General features: G+C 40.3%; 1 long non-coding RNA gene across 2 annotated transcripts in view; it reads left to right on the top strand.

Annotated features, from left to right (window-relative positions):
- Positions 1-14740, top strand: part of LOC108499676 — a 41962-nt gene extending 27222 nt beyond the window's left edge. For both annotated transcript variants that reach the window (XR_001875628.1, XR_001875627.1), the window contains one exon: positions 13286-14740. This is a non-coding gene — a long non-coding RNA (uncharacterized LOC108499676). The remainder of the gene's footprint in view (positions 1-13285) is intronic.
- Positions 14741-22774: the final 8034 nt, after the last annotated feature.

Below are 22774 nucleotides of genomic sequence, written 5' to 3' on the forward strand. Positions count from 1 at the left end.
AAAGGATCTTGAATCTTGAAGATAAAGTCTTAACAAGAGTGAGTGGCTGGAAGCCAGGCAAATTCAGATGGGGAAAAAGGTGCACATTTATAGTGGAGAAGGGAATTAACTCTCAGAACAAACTACAGAGATGAGGGAAATTCTCTTGCTTTTGATGTCTTCAGTTCAAAACTGAAATGTAGATGTAGCCAAATACAGATTAAGTTTAAGCAAAAGCAAATGACTGGGTTTAGTACAGTTGTAATTCTGTGGCAGTAAATAGCTGATGGTATCCAAGTGGTTAGACTAGATGAGCTAATACTCTTTTTCCAGGCTTTAAAATTCCTGAGCCTATAGCACAGGAGAATTTCTGAAGGACTGTGGCCAGTTCCCAACTCAACAGTTAAACTGAACAAATATACGTCCATAGGAAATATCTGGTATGGAATCCATCTCACTCCACTTAAGTTGACTAAGAGTAAGATACCTGATAATTAGTTATCAAGGTTTTTGCTAAAGTTGATGGCAAACATTGGTAGATGCCATGAGTGTTTCAGCTGCCAGTAGTGGACCCTCTGGTCATGCTCTTTCCCTCACCCAGAAGTTGAATGAGATGAATTCCAGCCTGTGCACCCCTAGTTCAGATGTTTAGCAGCTGTACTGTTATCTTCACTCTTCTTGTCTCATAACACCTCTCCTTCTATTTATCACTGTTTCAAGACAGTCCTACATTTCATACCCATCTCAAGATGACTTTCACTTTACCAAAAGCAAGACAGAGCCTGTGGATTACCTCTTTCCTCTGTGATGGAGCCTAGGTGCCTAGCTCAGACCTAAATAATTTTCTGCCCTGAATAGTAGGTACAGTATTGTAAGAAATTGGTAAAAACCCACTGTGTTTCATCCTGACTATGTTTGAATTTTAAGAGGTGATTTTGCAAGGAAATCTGAGATTTACCCAGCTGAGTGGAAACATGCATATGTTAAAAAGAGGAGGGAGAGGAGTACCTCATGTAACTTCAGCTGTCAAGAAGTTGTAACGTTAGTGTCTGAGGCCAGTCATGTTGAGCTGACACCTCTAGAATTGATGTCACCAGTCCCAGATGCCTGTCCCCAGATGAGGTCAACTACTGTGCAAACCAGGCGAAATTTACTGACTTCAAACAGCTTTCTACTGATCTGCCTCAGAAAAAGAAAAGCATTGTTTTATTTGGCTGATCAAGGAATTGGAACTAGGGACCAAATTCAACTTCATTTTTTTTAGCCAGCATGCTAATTAAGAAGCATTCCTATATTGGCTTCTTAGGCAGGGATATAATAGGCACCTTCAGAGGGTGATTCAACCCAAAAAGATCAGAGTCACCTTCTCAAAGAATAACTTCATTTCTTTCTCTCTTTCAACTGTAGAGAAATAGAAGGGTGACCAAGACATAACTTACAGCAATTAACTAAATATATAAAATTAGAGAGTACAAATCTGTACTGAAAAATCTTAAAAACCACACCAGCTGAAATTTTGTGCTTCATCTGTTATAATTTTGTTGACATTGCTGGAATAAATATGTATTTTAAAGCTTGCTCAAATCTCTGTATGTAAAGATATTTATACATTCATCTGTAGATATTTGTACATTTATTTATATGAATATTTATGTAGTCATAGAGACAGTCACATAGATCTCTCACCAAGAGATTCTCAAATTTGGTGCCGTCAAAGAAGAGCAGTATTACAAAAAGAATTAAGGGAAAGTTTCATGAGCTGGCAGTCTAGGTCCCAATCCTGTGAACACTTTTTGTATATTAACAGCATTACAGTGGAATTCATGGTAGCAATTATGTAATTAACTTATTCTATATGACACTAGATCTCATCAGACTAGCCAGGGCACTGGCTATATTACTTTCAGCTATAAATCATATAGAGGAAAATCATAAAAAAGTACTGCTAGGTGGACTACTGTCTTGGTGTGGAAATTTCCAGTAGCATTTTGTGTGGTTGGGCATCTTTGTGGTGTTTATTGGCTGGTCACCCTTTTCCTATCTGAGGTAGCAGATGATAATCCAACGTATCTGCTGGCAGAGACACTTAAATGTTGGGGGTTTTTTTATGATCCTCTGTGGTGTCTTCCATTTCATAAGTTTAATTGATGTTCTCTCCTCCGGGCAATTATCTCTGCAAGACTCACCTCAGTCAGTTTCAGCCTTAAATTCACAGACTGCCCCCAGGAATGAACATGTATCTCCACCCATGTGACCTCTGTGAGAAGCAACAAAGCAAATTTCCAAACTAATTCTCTCATCCCCTTCAGCTTCTCTGTGGTCTACAAGGGAAGGGTAAAATTCCTTCTTCCGGTGCCTGAGATGCAGATTCTTTTCCTCCAGCATCTCTCTACCCCTCAGCATCAGATCTTTTCTGTAGAGCACGTTATCATGGCAGCCATGTGATCCTGGAACTCCTTGAACGGAATGGTTTGCTTTGATTTCCTCACTCAACAGGAAGAGATATCTGGATCTATGATGGAGAAAAACAGCCAAGCAACCACTTTTTGGAAAATCAAGGAAAAATGTGGTTTTAGCAGTTGGCATTTTGCCCCCAGACTACCTATTTTTGCCCCAGGTACCATCTTCACTGACTCTACCATGCTTGTGTTGCTGTACACCCAAACCAAAATCATTGGGAGAGGGAGGTATTTTCCACAAGTAAACAGTGGATGTGCAGATTGCTGGACATCAGAAGGGAGTTAGGAGCACTTGAGCCCAAGATTCAGGAGCGTGTCCGTCTCTATGTAGTGGGTAGGATATAATTTTATCTGTACGGTCAATTGACTGTAACGGAGCATGGATTGCAATTTTTTCCACCTACAAAAGCAAGATTTAATACTGCTAGGTCCTGGCATGCCTGAGCATTTCAAAACACATGTTAAAGGTCCACAAGAGTTAAGCAGATGCCCACCTAACAGTATGGGTATTTTCCACAAAGCTCAAGGTCTTTCATTTGTGGAATAGTACAGGTATGCTGATGGCAAACTTTGATTATCCCTAATCCTCTTTTGTCTGCAGGGGAATAAATCAGGAGGAACGTGAAGCACACAGCAAAGGAATTTTTATTTATTTATTTTTTTTTTAACTGAGGAACATTGTGCTGTATATTCCTTACCCAGCAAAGTCAGGGATAAGTAGATTTTACCTTGGTTTGCATCTTCACCCAGAAAGCTGTGGATAAACTGCCAGGTCTCACTGCCCCTGATGGGAAGAAGGAAAAATGTCTCTTCCTGGTATTAGATTTTCTAATATTGCTTGTCTGACAAAAGTTATTTTGTCCTGGCTTCGTGCCAGGGAGATGAAGCTTAGGTTCATTATGAACTCTTTTCCTGTGTCCCTTATTCTTCGGCCGTGATATTAACAGATATAAAATACGGTGGTTTGGATTTAAAAATAACCTTCTGTTTTCATCCACCTTTCATGCTTGAAAGGAAATTTGTAAATTGTCAAGTTGACTTAATTTTTCCTGTGGACTTGCACCTATTTGCTGTAATAAGAATTTCCCCCTTGGGTTTCACTCATCTCCAGTGTGTGGCAGGAAAAAGGGATTAGGATTGTATTTGTCTTCTTTCTGAAGCCAATACCCTTTCAGCAAGTCTGCTATTAGTTCTGGCTGCCAAAACAGCATCTTAATGCCTTACCTGAGAGTCAAGTATTTTCTATTAAGTTAACTTTTGCCTCTGCTGACTTTCTGTATTCTATTTACTTTGGAATCCTCACTCCTTATGGAGCTTACTATTGTTTTATGTGCACTCAAACCTGTATTATGCTCTTTGGTTCCTCCTGCTAACCTGGCAAAGAAATGGGGAAGGAGTCTTGGGGCTTCTTCTTTCTCTAGTAATGGCCCATTTTAATGAGTTTATCCTCTGATTTGGAGAGACTCTTAACCCTTTGGCACCAAGAGATGGTATTTCTTGACGCTAAGTGCTCTGCAAATGCATTTTTGTCAGAGCTATGGACCATTGGTACCTGGGGGGATTTACACAGCACTTAGCAGACCCATTTATTTGCAATACAAAATAATGTTTTGTTTACAGCATCCTCCTCGCAGGGCATCGATCATAAAGCACCTCATTCCAGCTGCAAATTATCAATAATCCAGGGTTTGGGGTTTTTTCTCATTTTTTTTTGTCATAGTATAGAAGATCTCTAATGTCTTGTGTTAGGAAGAAGGATGTGCCTGTGTGAAGTTCTATGTGGAGATTTTTCCAAGATGACTTGCAGTTTTGGGAGGTTTTTAAGTTCAAGCTCACAGACACCTACATCCAGTACATAAACTGGATGGGCACTGTGACCCACCTCTGACCACCACAGATTGTCAGTGAAATGTCTGTCACAGTAATTTAGAACTTGACCATCAAAAGGGAAATTTTTTCTGTCCACAAACTAGTGACATCTATTGTTCTACCTGAAAAATCAACTATAAGCTATTCTACTACAGCAATTATCTATTTTGCTAAAGAATATAAGTCAAAGCTGAGCAGTTATGTTTTTTTTTTTCCAAGGGAAGTCTGAGTTTTACATTCCTTCTGTCCAGTGAATTGGGTTATTTTTCTGGTGTATAGCATAACTTTATCTACTGATTGAAAATGTATCAATAAATTAGATAGATAGGTCAAAGTATTTTAATATTTTCTGTCTATAATTTTTTCAATGGATTAAATAGAATTTTTTAAGTGATCATAAGTTGTATTAGTTTCCTTTTTTTTGAAGGTGAGCGAACTGGCACAAGGAAAATTGATGTAATTTTACCTAAGGGGATACAGTCTGAGTATTACAAATGTAGGTATCATTTTAGATTGTCTTTGGCACTGCAGCATCCACCTGTGGATGTTGTGGATGTGTCCGGATGTGACACAACCGGACACAATGGGCACCTGAACTGCTCACTGGGAACCCTTACATATTTTCACCTCAGCAATGCATGTACTGTGAATTTATTCATAGTTAGATCCTTATTTGGCTTTTTCTCCCTACATATATTCAATCTGGAATGTGGGCATGTAGCAAAACAAAATTTAAAAAAACAGCCAACAACCAACCAAAACCATTGATCTTTCTTTTCTTTTAGGACAAGAAAATAAATGAACTTATTACTGCCTATAGGGGATTTCCAGTAAATCTACTTAAGTAAGAATATATATATATATATATATATATAACTAAAATTTGTCTTTCCAAACCAGATTAATATTTGTTTATTTGAGATTTTTGTTGCAAAAGTTTTATTAAAAGTCTTCAGCTGTAATTTCATTTTTCTAAGTTAATTTCTCCTTTCACAATAGAAAAATGGGATAGTAGGAGGATGAAGACAGGAAGAAAGGGATTAAAAAATAATGGTGGAGGGAGGAAATGTCCACTTAAAAAAGGGAACTTTTTCCAGAGAAACAAATCATTAGGGGGCAAAATACTTTTCATAGACTCACAGAATGGTTTACGTTGGAAGGGACCTTAAAGATTATCTTGTTCCAACCCCCTGCCATGGGCAGGGACACCTTCCACTAGACCAGGTTGCTCCAAGCCCCATTCAGCGTGGCCTTGAACACTTCCAGGGATCAGGCAGCCACAGCTTCTCCAGGCTGGTTGCTCCACTGCCTCACCATTCTCACCATCAAGAATTTCTTCCTGTTAGCTACTTAAACGTACTCTCTCTCATTCCCTAATTTTGAAAAGGAGGCAGATTCGTTAGAGGCTTTTTTTGTTTGAAAAGTTTTGTGTTAACTTTACTTTTCCTTCACTGTTGATTTCATCTATATCTCAAAACCTTCCCCTCCTGCTGGCTCCTGATCCTGTCCTGCTGCACTGTGTAAGCAAGCTGGGCTTGGATAGACACTGTCTACTCTTGCTCATCACATCTTGTCTGCTGTGTTTTTATTGAGCTGATCCTGGCATAGCCTGAAGTCTTGCAGACTGTGCTGCACGAGGGTCGGTAAATGTGGATGGTTCTGTACCAAAGTGTTTAAACTGCAGCATTCTGTACTGAAAATTAACAAGAACAGTGATAATCATTTCCCAGACCAGAAGTGGTTTTAAGTGATAGGCTGAGATACCTAACTTTGGAGGACTTTTTTTGCCTGGGTTTAGCAGCTACTTATTATGGGTTTGGAAAGACAGATAGCTCCCAGTTTTGGGGCTTGCTGCTTCACGCACCATCTCCAAGCAGGATCAATCCCTGCATGTCAGCATTTCCACAACCTGACAGTAATCAATGTGCATTTTAATTAGATCAGATACTTTCTTTTTTTTTTTTTTTTTCTCCCCCCCCTCCAATTTATGAGTGACAATTTCTCTTTCTACGAGATTGAGTTTTAGATTCACCTGCTCAGGAAGCAGGTGAATATCTGCTACCCAGGATGTCATACAGCATCAGGACCATCCACTGTCTTGCATGAGGTTATTATGACAGGTTCCTGTGTTTTTGTGGCCTGGCTCCACGAAGCATGTCACATTTGATGAATGTCTGACAAACGTGAGTTGCTATTTGTAGGCTTGATTTAGATGGGAAGGAAGTTTTGCTCGGAGAGCTGTTCCCCCTGGACGTGATCTGATTCCAAGCCTTTCAGCTCAGGACAGTCAGTCTGCAGCCCTGACTGAATGATGGGTCAATATCCAATAACTCACGATCAAAAGCTGAAGTCTTCTTAATCAGCAGAGTTTGGGTTTCCTTCAGGGGATGAGAACACTGTGCAACTCTGACAGAGATGCTATTTCCACTTTCTTTAATCTGAGAACATTACAGGCAAAGCTAGCTTGGCATGAAACATTCCTTACATTAATTACCACAGCAAAATAAAGAATAATAGAATATATATTTTGATGCTCAGTCAGTTAAGACCAAACCTGATTCATTTTAGGTCAAAGCTCTTCAATTAGAGTCGCTTTTCTTTAGGATGTGTTTTTTCCACTTAATTGAGCTATACTATCTGCAAGTTAACTTTTTTCTTCCAGCTATGAGCAGGAATTTTAATAATGACAAATGGATATAATCTATTGCCTTTCACCATGACATCTAGGCATAGAGCATGAAAATTTATGACAGTCAAAAGATTCTGCCATAAAAAACCCTGCTGTCTCCTGCCTAGTTGAACCACACTTGGAGATTTCTCTTGTCTTCCCTGTTGGTATGAGTCAGGTGTCAGACTTGGCTTCAGCTTTGCTTTGGGGACAGCATCTGTCAAAAGTGTATGACACAGAGAGTATCTTCAGACTTGGCCAAGATCTTCCTGAACAGTTCAGATCCTATTAATATTAAATTGCAGGTATGCCTTCTTCTTTCATGGTTTATTTATTTTACAGAAGACATCTTCTATTGTTTAATGATCAAGTGATTTTTCAGGCATATCATTTGCAGTATTCAGCATTTTTTGTAGAAATTTGTCATTTCTCTGATACTGCTTTGTTAAGTTTGTCTTGGAGAATTAGTCCATGTGTCTGCCAGCAGAGGAGAGGAGAAAAGGATTTGACAGAACTTTTGTCCTTCTGAGTTCTGGGTCCTAAAAGGGGAAACAGCACCATGTAGACATTACATGTGGCAAGATGATGATGACACAAAAAGCCTTGAGGGTCTGAAAGTAAAAGACAGGCAGCACTAGCCAGAGCTAAACACGAAGTGGGGAAGTATTTAATGACCAGTGTTTCTGCTAAGTCTGAGAAAAATGACACTTCTCATCCTTAGTTGGCCAAACATTGAATCTACAATTTAAATGCCCCTGTTGACCAAAGCCATTTCCTCTTTTTAACAGATGGAAAGGGACTCTGCTAATAGTTAAATTTTTTGATCACCAAGTTTGCAGGATACATTTGGGATCATGGCAGTTCTCCCATGAGGAAGAGAGCTCATTTTGTTTGCACCTGTAAACAGACTATGGTCTGACACTGTTGAACAGCTCATGCCAAAAGCCATCTAGCTTTGCACCTTGTCCTTTACATTTCTTCCTGTTTTTAACTGTTACTCATTTTTACAGCACCTCAGGTGTGTAAGGTTTTCTGAGCTATCATAAAAGCCAAGCGGTCCCAGTCCATTAGTGACGCGTAAAAGCTGTTTGCAGTTTTATGTCTGCTAGTTTAATCGACTTTTCTGCAGACTACCACATGGTGTTCCTTCCATTATATCACACTGAGGTATAGCAAGAGAGCATTCAGCGTCAATAGGATCAAAACACAATGAGCAAGAACCATATGAAAACTGAAGAGCTGCTCTATGAAAAGCATTTCCCTTTTAAGATGGTTTTAAGAGGTTTAAGACCCTTTCGTCCCTCTTGTTGTTGAAAGGTGGATCCGAGTGGGACAGTCTCTCATAAAAATCAGAAAAACTCCCAAAGAACAACAGGTATCATATTAGAAAGAAACCTATGGTTTGTTTGATAGCAAAAGGGGAAAAAATGGTACTGGATAACTAAAAGAGATGTGTTATCTCTAAAGCCAGAGGTAGAAATTGGGGCCACTGATGACATTGTCTTGAATCAGAGCATCTCCCTGACTGAGAAGAGCAGAGACAACAGACAGCCCTTGAATGGGAACAGGAGGATGACATACAGCTTAATGACTGCAACACAAGGCTATAGGTCCTCCAGTTGTCTTTTGCTTAGAGAAAACTGAAGTCAGTCCTTTCAATAACAAGCATTAAGTCATCAATCTTGGAGACCCTGATGTGTCTGAGAAGTCCTAGAGTTTGTATATGGTGGTATATGGTTCCCTTACGGTTAGAGGTATCTACCTAATAAATAAGGAAAAAAAAATATGCTTACAGAAGTTATAAAGATCTTGAAGGAAATATTTCACAATCAGGAAGGCAGTCCTTAAATCATTTTAGATACCTCTCTGCAAACATCAACTCAATGCTCAGCAGTGGCTGAAATGGTTAATAGCATGTTAGTAAGGAATAGGAAAGGAAATGGTCACTGAATGGAAGAGCCCTGTGCTTGCAGGATGTTAATAGATCTCCCTGATAAGTTCTGGGCAGGAGGGGAAATTGTAGGCTGCAAGTCTAAACTGCTGCATGCTGTTATGCTGTTTTACTTAATGCACTTAGCTGAGAGCACACTCTACCATTCTAATTCAGCAGCACAGTCTTGGGAGTAAAGATTTGCCTGATCAAACTCAGTTCACTGACAGCCTCGGACATAAAGATATTGCCTACAAATATCAGCAAAGTAATAAAAAAATCAAAAGAAAGGAGTCATTTGGGTCAAATCTTGCATGACTGAATTAGCAGAATGGGAGTCAGCTGTGGAAAACGTAAGATGAATATTTTGCATTTCAGCGCCACTAAAACAGCAGAGAAGGTGTTCAAAAGAGAAATATCAAGAAATATGCCTTGATATAGAGACGATGAAGATTTTTTTCCATCATGTAGGTAGATGGTAGGAGCTCTGAGTCTGGTTCTCAATCTGTTATGACAGTTTGCATCACTGTTGCTCCATTTACTCCAGATTTACGCTTCAGTTAGCCTAGACAAGCATGAGGATTCCCAAAGTCCTATCTGTGTTACTAAATGTTCTCAGCATTTCAGCATTCACCCATGTGTTTCTGGTGCATATCCTGTGGTTCTGTGGGCTGGGATGCTTTAGTGTTATTTCCCATCGAGTCATTTCATTATTTATCTGTCCCTGGAGGAGGATTTGTGGAAATGGCATTGGAGAACTGTCAGCACTTATATGTTCTTGTTTGCATCCTCTTGGCAAAGTGAGTTCCAGATCAAGCAAATCACAGGCTCAAACTTGAATTCATATTCCAGGTAAGCATATTTACAAAGCGCAAAACCTGCACACTTCTGGGTTTTATATGCATTTGGAGGGTGGGAGGAAGAAAAGGATTCTTGTTTAAGAGCACAGTGCAAAACTGTGATGTGGCCTTCCCTGGGTAAAATCAGCAGATAACATGTATGTTTCCTGTGAACATCACTAAAGTAAGGGTTAAGAAAATGGATTTTTCTTCTCCTGATTCGTTTTGGTTTGCATCTCATTCTGGCTTCTGAAAGTCCAGAAGAAGCCTTGGGAATTTTAAAACAATCTAATTAGTCTGGCAAAAGGGTAGGAGAGTCTCATGTGGTGATAGGTACTGAAATAGAAAGGCAAGATGAACAAGTAAATCCTTTTTGTATTTCACCTTGTGGCAAGAACACTTAGTAGAAGCAGAGAGATTTGTGATCCATGTTTCATTCTCCCCTTGACCTATCCTATAACTTTGGCCAGATGCCTCTGTGGACATTGCCTTACTCATCTTTTGTCTCCCTTGCCTCAGTGCTTCAGGGATGCTCTGACTCATGGCATGTTTAGCTCTTACCACAATGGCTATGCTGGAGTTTGGGGAACTGGTCTCTCACATCCTTCAATCCCAAACTCCCTAAATATCCTCACCACACAGAATACAACTCTTGAACTGAAAACTGATGACACAGGTAAAGCAAAAGACATTTTGCATATGCTGCAATATTGGCATTCGTCAGGAAATATACTTGGTAACGAGGGCGAACAAAGGCTGACTTTCATAATGGTTGTGAAGCAAAACAAAAATTGGAAATTTCCTCCTGAGTACTGTCTGAAACTAAATAATTCCTAATGTTTAGGTATTTATGAAATTACTTATTAACTTTTGTATTTCTGGGGGAATATAGCATATCTGTAGTCTCCTAAAGATTTGTAATATCTAGATGTAGTATTAAAAAGAGAAAAGGCAGTAAAGTTGAAGGGTAAACATGTTACAATATAGCACTGGTTGTGTCAGAGTGGAGGTGGGTGATTTTCAAGGGGAGATAACTGAACTCTGGAATAGGGAGACATTTCAGAGAAGACTTTATGTGGAAAATGGAGTAACTGATGGAAAACATATCTTCCACACGTGGAAGTGATTCCTTGTGATCTGTGGTCAGAAGATGCAGATGATTTGGATTCTGTTTCTGTACTGGTGACCCTGAGTAAGCAGCTGAGCCTCTCTAGACTTGTTTGTCCAGAAAACTTTGTAAAAAATACTGTTAATAAAACAAAAGCAGGAGTCAAAATGTCACACAGACTATAAACACACAGGGAAAGACTGAGACACTCAACTCTGGCATCTCAATGTCTGAAAAAATAGATGACTAAGAGCAGCAGTGCAAACCAGGGTGGGTTTCAGCTTTACATTCAGGCCACAGTATCCAGTGCTCCATATGCTGCTGACTGAATAGCAGCTGAATATAACAAAAGCTCAGGCTGCCAGGCTCAGCTGTAGGCTTTTCCAGCCAGACAACAAGTGTGAAATCCTGAATCTGGCCTGACACTTCTCTCAGGTCATAGTCACTCCTCAGTGACTAGAGGCAGATAGCTCTGATCTGTGATCCAGGGGTCAGCTAAGTGGGGATCACCGAGAGCTATTCCAGGAAGAGAACAGATGCAGCATGTCTCCCTGAGGTTTTACTCTGCCAGCCCTGGCTTTGTGACTTACTCCTCTCCGCTCAGGATGTCCCTCTTGGCAGGGAATCCAGGGTACCTTCCCACTTTGAGTCTGTGGCAAGCTCTCCAAAGAGACAGTTGTGCTCCCTTTCAGGCAGTGGAAGACCCCAAACTCCACCAGGGAGAAGCTGGTGATGTGCACTTTTGATTTCTGTGGTACAACTTCTCCTCCCGATGAATTAACTTGATGTCAATACTAACAACAGTCAGTCAGTTGGTGTTAGGAGCCTGATCTATCCAGCATTGCCGTCAGCATGTTATATATCATGTAATCTGTCTTGGCTCAGAACAATCAATATATTGCTCCCGAATTTGCTTAAAACTGATGGAGTTGAACCAGTCATAGCAGGACTGGAAAACACTTGTAAAACTTCCCCTTAAGGTACACGAACGTAAGATACCCTCCCCACTCTTCCTCTTCATGGAAAGCAATGAAGATAATGGCTGGATTCCTGTCTCACAGGTGTTTAATGAGGTTAATGGCTCCTTTATAACCGTTTTGAGATCTTTGAATGGAAAATGTTACTGCAGACCTAGGCATTGCATTATTATCCTTTCTGATCCTTTTTGAAAGGGGAACATACCCTTCAGAGTGTTCTATTTTGAAACTGCATTGTTATGGTTGTTGGTGTATAAAATTGGTGCTCGGTGTGTATAATTTATAGCCTCTAAAAATGATAAATAGCCTGAGAAAGAGGAGGGATTTGTGTGTTCAAGTACTAGAAGTTTCAAGATGAAAGGATATTTTTGGGAAATGGTCTATAACTTCCCACAAACTATAATTTAACCTGCTTCTTAGCAGTGCTGTTTCTACTTAGACTGATGGAATTTAATTTTGGAGGCATCCTAGCTGTGATCTTGCTGGTGAGCTCTGTTCAGGCCTTCTGCAGTCAGTGGGAATGGAGGATCTCAAACATCCTTCAGAAAAATCCTAAGAAACTTTAAGGGTTTAGATGTCATTGACATTACTAGTATCACCAAGATCTATTTTATAGGGTGAACTATAAATTAGTATATTTAATGTGGAAAAGGAGATAAAAATTATACCTGTTAGAGGAATATGGCTGTGGAACTTGCCTCCTGTTAGAGTCAACTGGACTCAACAAGGTTTTCAACAGTGTTCATACACTTATATGTGTGACTAAACTATAAACTTTCCTGAAAAAAACCCAAACAGGGAGCTGGACTGGATTCTTTCCAGGCTAGATTTCTGATTTGATTAATCTACGTGGGTTACTGTCCCTTACCTTTCAGTTTAATGGGCTGAGTGTGTTATGTTGTACTTATTAAAAACTGGAGCTACCCACCTAATTATTAACAATTTAATATACTTGACAATTGCTGAGGAACAGTGTGAAAAAATGTATTACATCATGAATCGGATTAGCTTTACTAAGAGATTTACTAAGAGATTTCAGATTAAAGAGGGAGGAAGGTAAGGCAAGGCAAGGCACGACAAAGCAAGGCAAAGATTTAACTAGAAACTGTCATCAGTAACGAGTAAACATACCATGGGTTTTGTTTCTTTTATTTTGGAAATGTCTTCAAATTCCTACGCACCTCTGTTGCTATTACTGTAACTAAAACATTATCTTAATATTTTAGATTTCATCGATATTGATCTCATAAAATGCTGAGCATGTCTGTGACGTTAATGGAAGCTGAGACTATTCAGCAGCTCACAAGTTCAGGCCCAAAATGGTTGCATTTGGTTATATAAAATGCATCAACCTCCTAACCTCATTCTACAAAAGTTTCACATTGTTATGGAATCAGCTTAAATGGTTTGTCTTAATGGAGCTCTTGAGTAGTGGTTACCAGAAGCTCTTTCACAGGTCAGCAAAACACTGTTATGTTGATGGCTCCTGCTGACAGAGACTAGCAAGAAACAAGTCTTCATAGAAGATGAAATGCATATTTCATTGGAGGAAGTGGAAGTGTTGCTCTGTATTTCAACTTGCTCAGACCTACACCGCAACATTTAACCTCATGGTAACTCTGTTCTTCCCTCTGTAAAAGCTTGAAGTATTCACAGAAAAAGCACTTGTTTTGTCATGAAAATGGGATGAATATATGAATCCAAAAGAATACAGTTTAGAAAACTTCCAAACTTACCAGCATCATTATTTGCAGAATTCAGACAATGCCAAGTGTAAGAAAAAATGTGTAAGAGCAGCTGCATCTGCTTGTCAGCTACAATTGGTATAAACAGAGATTCCTACATTATCCTGTTAGACCTCCTGCATCCAAATAATGTATAAAACCAACTGCTGATGTCAAAACCTGTTAGGATTTTTTGGTGAAAAGTTATGCTTCATCTAAACTAAGACTTTTGCAGGAACCTAACAGGTTTATATGGCCAGGGAATTAAGGGAGGAGAATGAGCAGATGTTACTGGTCTGTGGGGTCTGGGGGTAGAAGGGGATTGCATGATATCCCTCCTCCAGGAGACATACAAGTGCTGATGGAGGTGAGGACAAGTTTCTCCATGAGACTTTACAGCTCCTCAGGGTAACTACTTTCCATCTCACAGACACCTCAGGGCATAGACAGCTTCCAGCACCCTTCCAAAATGACAAACTGTATCCAAAGGCCGTGAAAACTAATCCGTTACCTCAGCCCTTTGATAGTGTCCAGAGAAGCCTGGGCTCTGTTTACAGTGGCGTAGAGAAATTTGGCCTTGCAGGCAGAGATTTAAATAAACCAAACTCCTACAATGCCAAATGAAAGCAAAGGTGGATAAGGGACCATCAAGATTTACTCAACTGGTCAGGAGCAAAACCCAGCCCCCAGACTGCAGAGCAATGTTATGAACTCCAGACAGAGGTACCCCAGGGAAAAGGATCCTGTAGTCAGCTCCACAGAGTCATTTAGGTGCCAAAAGTCATTTGAAGCCCACAGAAGTCAATAGTTAACGAGATGCCTGGCCCAGAGGCGGGTGTCTGCATGTCTTGGAAGGTTTAGCTCTTGGAGTTAATTCCAATTTCTTTCCCTTGGGTGCTTTGAATCATCTGAGACAATCTTGGGTGTTTAAAAGATCCACATCACCCTGTCAGAAATCATCTAGGATTTATGGGGACCTGTAGTTTTTTGGAATGACAGTGAGAGACCACAGGCATCTCCTGGAGCATTTCTAATGAACTCAGATTTCTACATAGGCAAGTGAGTTCTTTTAAAAAAGAGTGCCTTTGCTTTGCTCACCACTCTGCCATTAATAAAGTATAATGAATGTGTTTTGTTGCTTTAGCAAGGACTGTATTTTAAATATCATTCTCCTCTCCATTTTTCTTTTTTTTTGATGTGTGTGTTTTGTTTTGTTATTTTTTTCCCTCTAATCCCCTGGAGGTCTGAAAGGTAAAATAAAGCTTTCCTATTCAACTGCTTGGTTCAATATTTGCTTGCAAACACAGGGCGTGGTTCAGGGTGTGATTCTTTTCTCTCTGGCCACAGAATTACTCACGCCAGTATACAAGCTCTAACTCATCTGTTCACATTATTGTCTACCAATATATATGTATATATATATAAACTAAAAAAAAAAAAAGGCAACCAAAAAAACCCCAAAAAATAGCCTGTTTCTGGTGTTGTTTCCATTTATTACTTGGTCTCTTCCTCCTTTGTGAGAATCATTAAACAGTAACTCTTTTGTTCTTAAAGTTTAGGTGACCATCAGCAGAGCAATAAAAGGGAACTTTCATAAAATGCCTGTATTCAGAAACTTGAAGGGAAGAGGGAATTAATTGTCTTATGCCACTAACCCATTTATATTAATGGTTGGATATACCTAACAACAAAAAGTCAACAAAATCTCAGGAAACAAAAAGGGGTAAAAAACCAATTTGTTCCTCATTAAGGTGCTGGAAAAGTCCAAGATAAACCTGTTTAAAATTGATCTGATAAGCTGGGGAGCTCTGATTCACTGATGTGTTTTTCTCTGCTAATGGTCCTTTGCTAATATTTATCCATTGCTTTGAGTAACTATTAATCTCCTAAGTTGAGAAACTCTACAAATGCAATTTCTAGAGCATTTAACCTTTCATGTTTGCTGCCTCCAGAGTTTGGGTTGACTTGGATACCAAGCACTACATTTTACTTAGTTTCTATGAGCTCTAAATTGCTAAAATACTGGCACAAAGACTACTTAAAACTAGATTTTCTTTTTCTTCTCCTGCACAAAAATATGATAGTTTTCCCAAAGTGTAAGAAGCTGAATTCACTTCTGCTTTCCCACTTGCTCGCTTCTGTCCGTCACTGAAGCACCTTCCATTGCTATGTCCTTTCAAGTGTCATTTTTTTATTCCATAATTTGACATCAGAAATGGCCAGAGAGGTAACAGCTCAGCAGCATTAATGTTCTTCTAATGATCTCTTGGAGAAAAAAAGAAAAAAAAAAAAAAAAGAAGTATCTCTCTACCAGCCTAATATCTGGCAATAAATCTTGATTTTTTAAAAAAATGAAAAATTTCCATAAACTTCTTCATATATGCAACCACTCAAGTTTATCTTTTCACATAGGAACTTTTAATCCTTCTCTTTTTCTCTTCTTCTGTCTTTTTTTCCCCCTTTCTTTTTTTTTTTTTTTTTCCCTTTTTTTGTTTTTTTTTTTTTTTTTTCCCTTCCCCTATCCTATTCTGGCCATGACAACTAAAGGCTTTTGAAAAAAATGGCCGGGGCTCTGAACAAAGCCTGTTGTTGCAGGTAATTGTTGAAATATCAAGGGTATTCCGTCCTCCATTACTTAAGCTTTCATTTGTGGCTTTCATGGTTTTGAGGAATGTTTATGGCTGACAATCCTTTCTTTACGGCTCTATCCTTCAAGCTCTGGCTGATACCGCTGAGAATGACCGCATGAGTGACTGATAAAATGTCAAGATGCCATTGTTTCCAGGAGAGTGTTTGGGAGCAATAAGATCCGTTTCAATTTATCTCATCCACCTGACTCTAAGGCTCCAGGTTTTACTTCTTGGACTGCTACAAGGGATGGCAAAACAAAACTCCCCTCTCCCCCCCTCCTGCAGGCAACACGAAACTTTTAAGTGCTCCGATGTGGCATTCTGCAGATGGGTTGTAACAGCAGCACTGCTGTGACGTTGGAGGCATATTTCACAAAGCACGTCAGTACAATATTTGGGACTTAATTAATAATCTCCGTGAAAGCTGGTTTATGGATCATAATAACCGTATTTTTAAACTTGTGAAATGCAGCAACAAAAAAATCTAATTCACAAGGCAGATGGTGGAGCAGGGTCTGTGGAGCAACAGAATGGGAGGGCTTTACTGTGAGTTTCAGAGAGTCTTCTGCTAGGATCCAGTCCTTGCCAAGACTGTGCCACTTCTCAAATGGTCTTTGATGGTTGCCAGACTACTGATAAATCTGAGTGAAGAGGAGGCAGCAAGACAAACTGCCAAATGAAGTAAATAAAAAATATGAATTAATATTTTGCATAGATGGTTTTTGCAGTGCAATTACTCTAAAGACATTATATTCAAATTGAATAGCATTGATGTAATTCAATTGTAAAGTTTAAGTGGCAGTTTTCTAGGATCTGGATTGGAGTTTACACAGGGACTAGGACAATTTGGGTCTTCTTCCTGTCTGGTACTTTTGTGAAGAACTGTCACAATCATGATAGTGTTAATAACAGCAACAAAAACCCCCACCTGTTTAATGTGATCATTCTACTTTAACGACTTTTAAGGCTCCAATCCTGTAGAATCATAGAATAGTTTGAGTTCGAAGGCACCTTTACAGGTCACCTAGTCCAACCCTTCTGCAGTGAGCAGAGACATCTTCAACGAGATCTGGTTGCTCAGAGCCCTGTTCAACCTAATCTTGAATGTTTAAAGGAATGGGGCATCCACTACCTTTTTAAGGTTTCAGTGTTTTTTGCCATTCCTGTAAGTCATGAGGCAGTTCTTGATCCTTCCCTGGAGAAGGCAACGATCAGCTGAGCTGAGCCACCTCCTGTGGCTGAGGATGGTCCTGGAGTGCTGATGGGTGCTTAGATTTGCCCTCTGTGGGGCAGAAAGGTGTTTCCACAGTGAAGGGAAAACTGCTGCTCTGACTCAACTTTTGCAGAGACACTTCATATACATCCTGTCCAATATGTAAGCTACTCTCTGAGCTACAAGGATGTAATTAACTGTCATTTAACTAACAACTGCAGTTAAACTAGCATTTAAATTTGCTGAGGCATAGATTTGATAAAAGGTCCTGAGGTGTGGCAGAACTGCTGAGGCTGACAAAAGGCTGGTACCACTCAGGTTTAAATTAACCAATTTGGTTTTAAAACCTCAGTCTGGTTTAGAAAAACCTTATTGTACCTAGACTTCCTGGAAGGCTGTGTTTCAGACCAGCTTGTAACTCCAGCCATTTTATTACAAAGTTTAAAAATTGAGCTGAAGTTTGAGTGCTGGGTGTATTTTCCAGGAAATTTTAAAAAAGACATGTTTTCCTGACATTGTGGAGGACTCATGAAGTAACTTCGACTTTTCTCTTTTGCCAGAGAGCATTATTGTCTTTACCAGGTCTGAATTGTATCTGCTGTGATCACTGAGGCTGCTTAGTGTCCCTGAAGACTCTCAGACTTTCCGAATCTTAACTTCCTACTGTGTAAAGTAAAACTTTTGTGAGAATGAGTAACAGTTCGGGCAAGTTCAACCTTGCTGTAATTCTCAAAAGATTGTTCTTCCTGTGTTAAGCTTAGGTACTCCAAAAATGTTTTTATTTCACCCTGTTTAGAACACTAAAACATGAGTTTGAGGCTCAGCAGAATATATGATGATCAAGTTCAGATTTACTAGATACCATTTTAACCTTCCAGTAACATCATGAGCAGCAAGTAGAAAACTATCAATATTCTTGGACAATCTGCTCATAGATTTCTTGTCTGATTTTGCAAACTGAAGCAACTGATTGCACATTCAGCCAGAAGACTCTTCTCAACCTAAAATGGAGTCCTCATGGTTATTGCTCCTAATTGCATCAGGTAGACTTCTCTGACACCAGGGGTTCACCTGCTTTAGCAGACAGGTCAGATGAAAGCTGAGAGAAAGCTCTGCTTTGTGAAACTGGTCACAAAGCAGATTAATGATAGAAACAAAGTTCCTGACTTCCACTCCTATAATTTGGCCACTGGAGCATTACTTATCTTCCAAGGCCAAAAGCCTGTGCTTATGGTAACTCCTATGTTAGTGATACAAAGGCTTCACTTGGGCTTGACCTATACTGGGGTTAATAATGGAAACAAAGGTATAGATTAATCAGAAAAATGAAGCTTCAGTGTCTAAGGATCATCTGTGGCTGCTGCTGGGTTTGACTCTGCCCTGTATGCCCATTCAAGTCATCCTGGTTAGTTAGGATGGCACAATCAGGCCTAAGAACATTTAGCCTTATGCCAGACAATAACTTACTTCCTGGGCATGTGCCATCTCTCTAACTAGATGCACTTTAAAATTGAGCAGTCCCTTATACTACAAAAAAGGAGGTTTTTTTCTTTTCTTATGTGAATAAAAAAAAATAATTGAAAACCACTTACCTGGTCAACATTATTTCATAGGGTGCTGAAGTATAAATCAGACACAGTGCGACCTTCATAGAAATTTCAGATTTATTTACAGTGGTTTGCACTGATCGCTTTATCTACAAGGAGCTCAGTTTCCCCTTGGTGACTCATAAGTAATGTGGTCCACGCAAACCCGTGTAAATAGATCCAATATTTCAAGGAAGGTCATGCTATATACTCTCTTTGTTTCTCAAGAATAGATGATGGCTTACTGCAGGGCTGATACGACATTTATCTTCGTGAGTGAGGAGGTTGATTGTGTGGCCCAAAGGGCACTAGTCATGGCTGGTGGGCACCCAACGGGAATGAAACACACCCCATAAAACTCTCTCTATTTTTGTGTCTGTGTGATGAAAGCTCCTTACTCTCCAGATAGTCTGCAGAACACACTAAACAGTAAAGAACAGTTTTCTTTCAACAGGAGCAAGAAACAGGAAATAAATCCTTATACTTCCAGGATTGAGAAGACCTTAACCAGCTGTGGGAAAGTAGGAAAGTTCCCTCATGAGAGAAATGTCTTGAACCTTCCTCTGGTGCCTCCTTGGTTCCTGCCAGGTGGCATACTCAATAAGATTGACCACAGGCTTCATGCAGTCAAGCACTGCCTGCATCCCCTCTCTTTTGCAGACAAATTCAGATCTCCAGGTTGGGTATATCACCTGGAAAAGTCCAAATCCACTAAATGGAGACAGTGGTGTGCTCTTGGGCTTTTTTTTTTTAGTTTCATATGTGGTGTTGTGATTTGTTTCAAAGCCTCCCCTTCTCAAATAGCAAAGCTTCATGAGACATAACTTACCACAACACAGCACCGACTGTGCTGAAGAGTTTGCAGCTCAGTGTCACAACACCCCCTGGCTAAGAACATGGCTCAGACCATGATTATCTCAAGGAACATCTTCTAATAAAGTGATGAACTCAAGAACCTGCTCTCTTCCTCTGCTGTGTTTTTGCATGAATGTGACAGTGTCAGACTCCTTGGTGGAGGAGATCTCCAGGTGTGTACAGCACGTCTTCTGCACACTGAAATAGCATTTAACACTGGCAGTGTTGGGTAGTTTGTATTTGCCCTGCTGGAGCAACTCCTTGCTCACAGGGATCCATCTGAATAGACTGAGCCCTCACACAAAAGATGAATTCAAATTATCCATCAGTTATACTATCATCATGTAATGATTTTATCCAAGATATCTAGATCGTATAATGTTTCATCACTGGGACGATACCAGATTTGTCCAAGCATTTCCATTAGTAATACAAATGTTCTGTCTTGTGTTATCTCTTAATTTGGTTTTGCATCTAAAATAATGGGATTATTTTTTCCTTGAAGTAGCAATCTAGGACTCTGGAAATGAGCGTTGAATTCTCTGTTTCACCACAGATTTTCCAGGTGATCTTTGTGGAACTCTTTAAATTGACTGGAGAGTGCACTTCCAGGTGGGTCAGTACCCACAGCTGATTTCCCTATGCCTCAGTGTCTCACTTAAAAAAAGGATAAAGTTATTTCCTTTTTCTGTTTCCATTTCTATTTCTATCTTAGCATTGCCTATTAGACCTCATCTGTGTTGATCCTAGTGTAAGTGAAGCTAGTAATAAAAATACCTTCCACTCATAAGATAGATTTTGGAAATGAGCAGTGGCACGCAAAAACAAGAATATAAATTTCCATCATGTTAACAATTTAATCACTATAAATAAAAGATTATCACCATGTTCTCAAGCCTGTCCTAGAATACTTTTAGGACTACATCTGTGAAAGAAATAAGATGCATAATGCCATTGGCCCATCATATTTTAATCAGTCTTTGCTCTGTGTCTTTTCCAATCACCGTAACTGTGTAACTGTCTGCGGAACAGACTGGTAGTGTATGAATTTTTGTCACTTGGTCTGTGTTTATTTTTAAGATAGATGGGGAAGACAAGAAAAAAAGCCCCACAAGGCAAAAATTCCATTGTTCAGGAACCTCTGCCAGGTCTGACAGCTGGTGAGGAGAAAGGTCAACTCCTGCTAACTTTTGCAGTGGGTGGGAGAGAGATATGGAGAGCGTGGAGATCAGGAGGTGAGCAGGGTGCCCCCATAGACAAAATAGATGACTTTAGGGTAAGGGAACATAGAAAGATTAGTTAATAAAAAGAATTCCCCCAAAACCCCCTAGGCTGCTGTTCAGGAACAACCTGAATGACCTCACAAATGTCAACAAGTAGAAAAGAAGTGACCAAAGTATTCAGGTTAGGGGATTTCTCAAGATGCGCAGTGTGGGTGTACAGGACTGTGGTGGGTCTGCTGTGAGTGAGACAGTTGAGACTGGCCTTGCACACATGGCATTTCCTGGGATCTCTGCTTTAATTCCAGCAGGGAAGATGCATCTTATTTGGATCCCCTTTCAAAGCAAATAGAGCTCTATAAATCTTGCAAAATGCTTTCTGGTCCTTCAAAAGTTCAGTGAGTGCTCTGCAGCACCACTTGGCAACCCATGCAGGAGTGGTCTGGTAAAAAAAAAAAAAAAGAAAAAAAAAAACCAAGAAACTCTGAGTTTTATGAGCATAAACACCTGTGGTATTTTTTCAAACTGGGCATGTGACTTTTCTAGTTGACAAGTGTGCAGACAAAGCATCACCTGTGTTCTGTTATGGAGTTTCTGAAGTGTCTGGTCCTGATTCCTGTCAAAGAAGAGGTGCTGGAGCAGGTAGATGGCTGCCAGGTATAACAACATATGAGTCCAGCAGATGAGATTTTACGTGTAAGAGTAACTACATAAATAACGATTGCTTTGCAAGTCAGTCTTCCCTGGCAAGACTAGTGGTCACCATGACAACGTGTTAAAATAAGCATGGGTTGTTCTGAATCTGGGACGATGGGTCACGTACTGGCTCATTATGAGCATGGAAGGTCTTGGGGACAGAGACTATGAGCACAGCTCAGGGGCCAATGCTGGCTGTCCTCCCACTCCTTCTCCTGCCCCTTCTGCCAGGCTCCAGCACAAACTGTGGGCTGACGTAGTTTCACAGCATCTTTTCCACCCTGTGACCCCATGCCAGACCCACCAGTCCACGTTGGGCTGTGAGGTCATGGCAGTGGATGGGGGCTGTGACACCATACCTCACTCAGGGGTCAGGAGATGACTGCCAGAGGTGCTCTGGAAAGCCCTACTAAGTTCCATCCTGCTTGTCCACTTCCCAGCACAGTCAGGTCACCTGGTCATTGCTATGAGATGTGATTTCCTCTGCTGGAAAAAGAGCAAAATTGGAGGTGTGGATGTGTGGTTTAGGACAAGCACTGCCGTGCTATGGCTGCCTCCAATCTTGTGTCTCCTGGGTGGGTGTCCGGTCCCTGTTACTGCATGGCATTGCTTTGTGCACGGGAGATGTACCCTTGGAGATTCAGGAGGATGGTCTGGTGGCAGGGTGGGTGCATCAGTGCTCCATCTGTCTCCTGCTGCAGTACCCACCAAGCAGAGCTCTGCAAAGCCTTTATACAACCCTTATGGTATGTTATAGCAATAGATTTTTGGTTATCAGACAGTTTTGTTCACTCTGGAGGTGGAGTTGATGTCAAAGGAGTACAGAGTAAGCAAAAGGCAGATTTGAACTGGCCCATCTTGAGTGCTGTCACTGAAGCAAACCTCTCCAAAAGACAAGAATAGATGGAAAAGAAAGCAGATGAGGAAGCTGGGGCTGTTCAGCCTGGCAAAGAGAAGGCTCCAGGGAGAACTTAGAGACCCTTCAAGTGCCTAAAAGGGCTCCAAGAGCACTGGAGAGGGA

Source organism: Lepidothrix coronata, unplaced genomic scaffold, assembly GCF_001604755.1.
Source record: "Lepidothrix coronata isolate B3197 unplaced genomic scaffold, Lepidothrix_coronata-1.0 Scaffold77, whole genome shotgun sequence".
NCBI classification, from domain to species: Eukaryota; Metazoa; Chordata; class Aves; order Passeriformes; family Pipridae; genus Lepidothrix; species Lepidothrix coronata.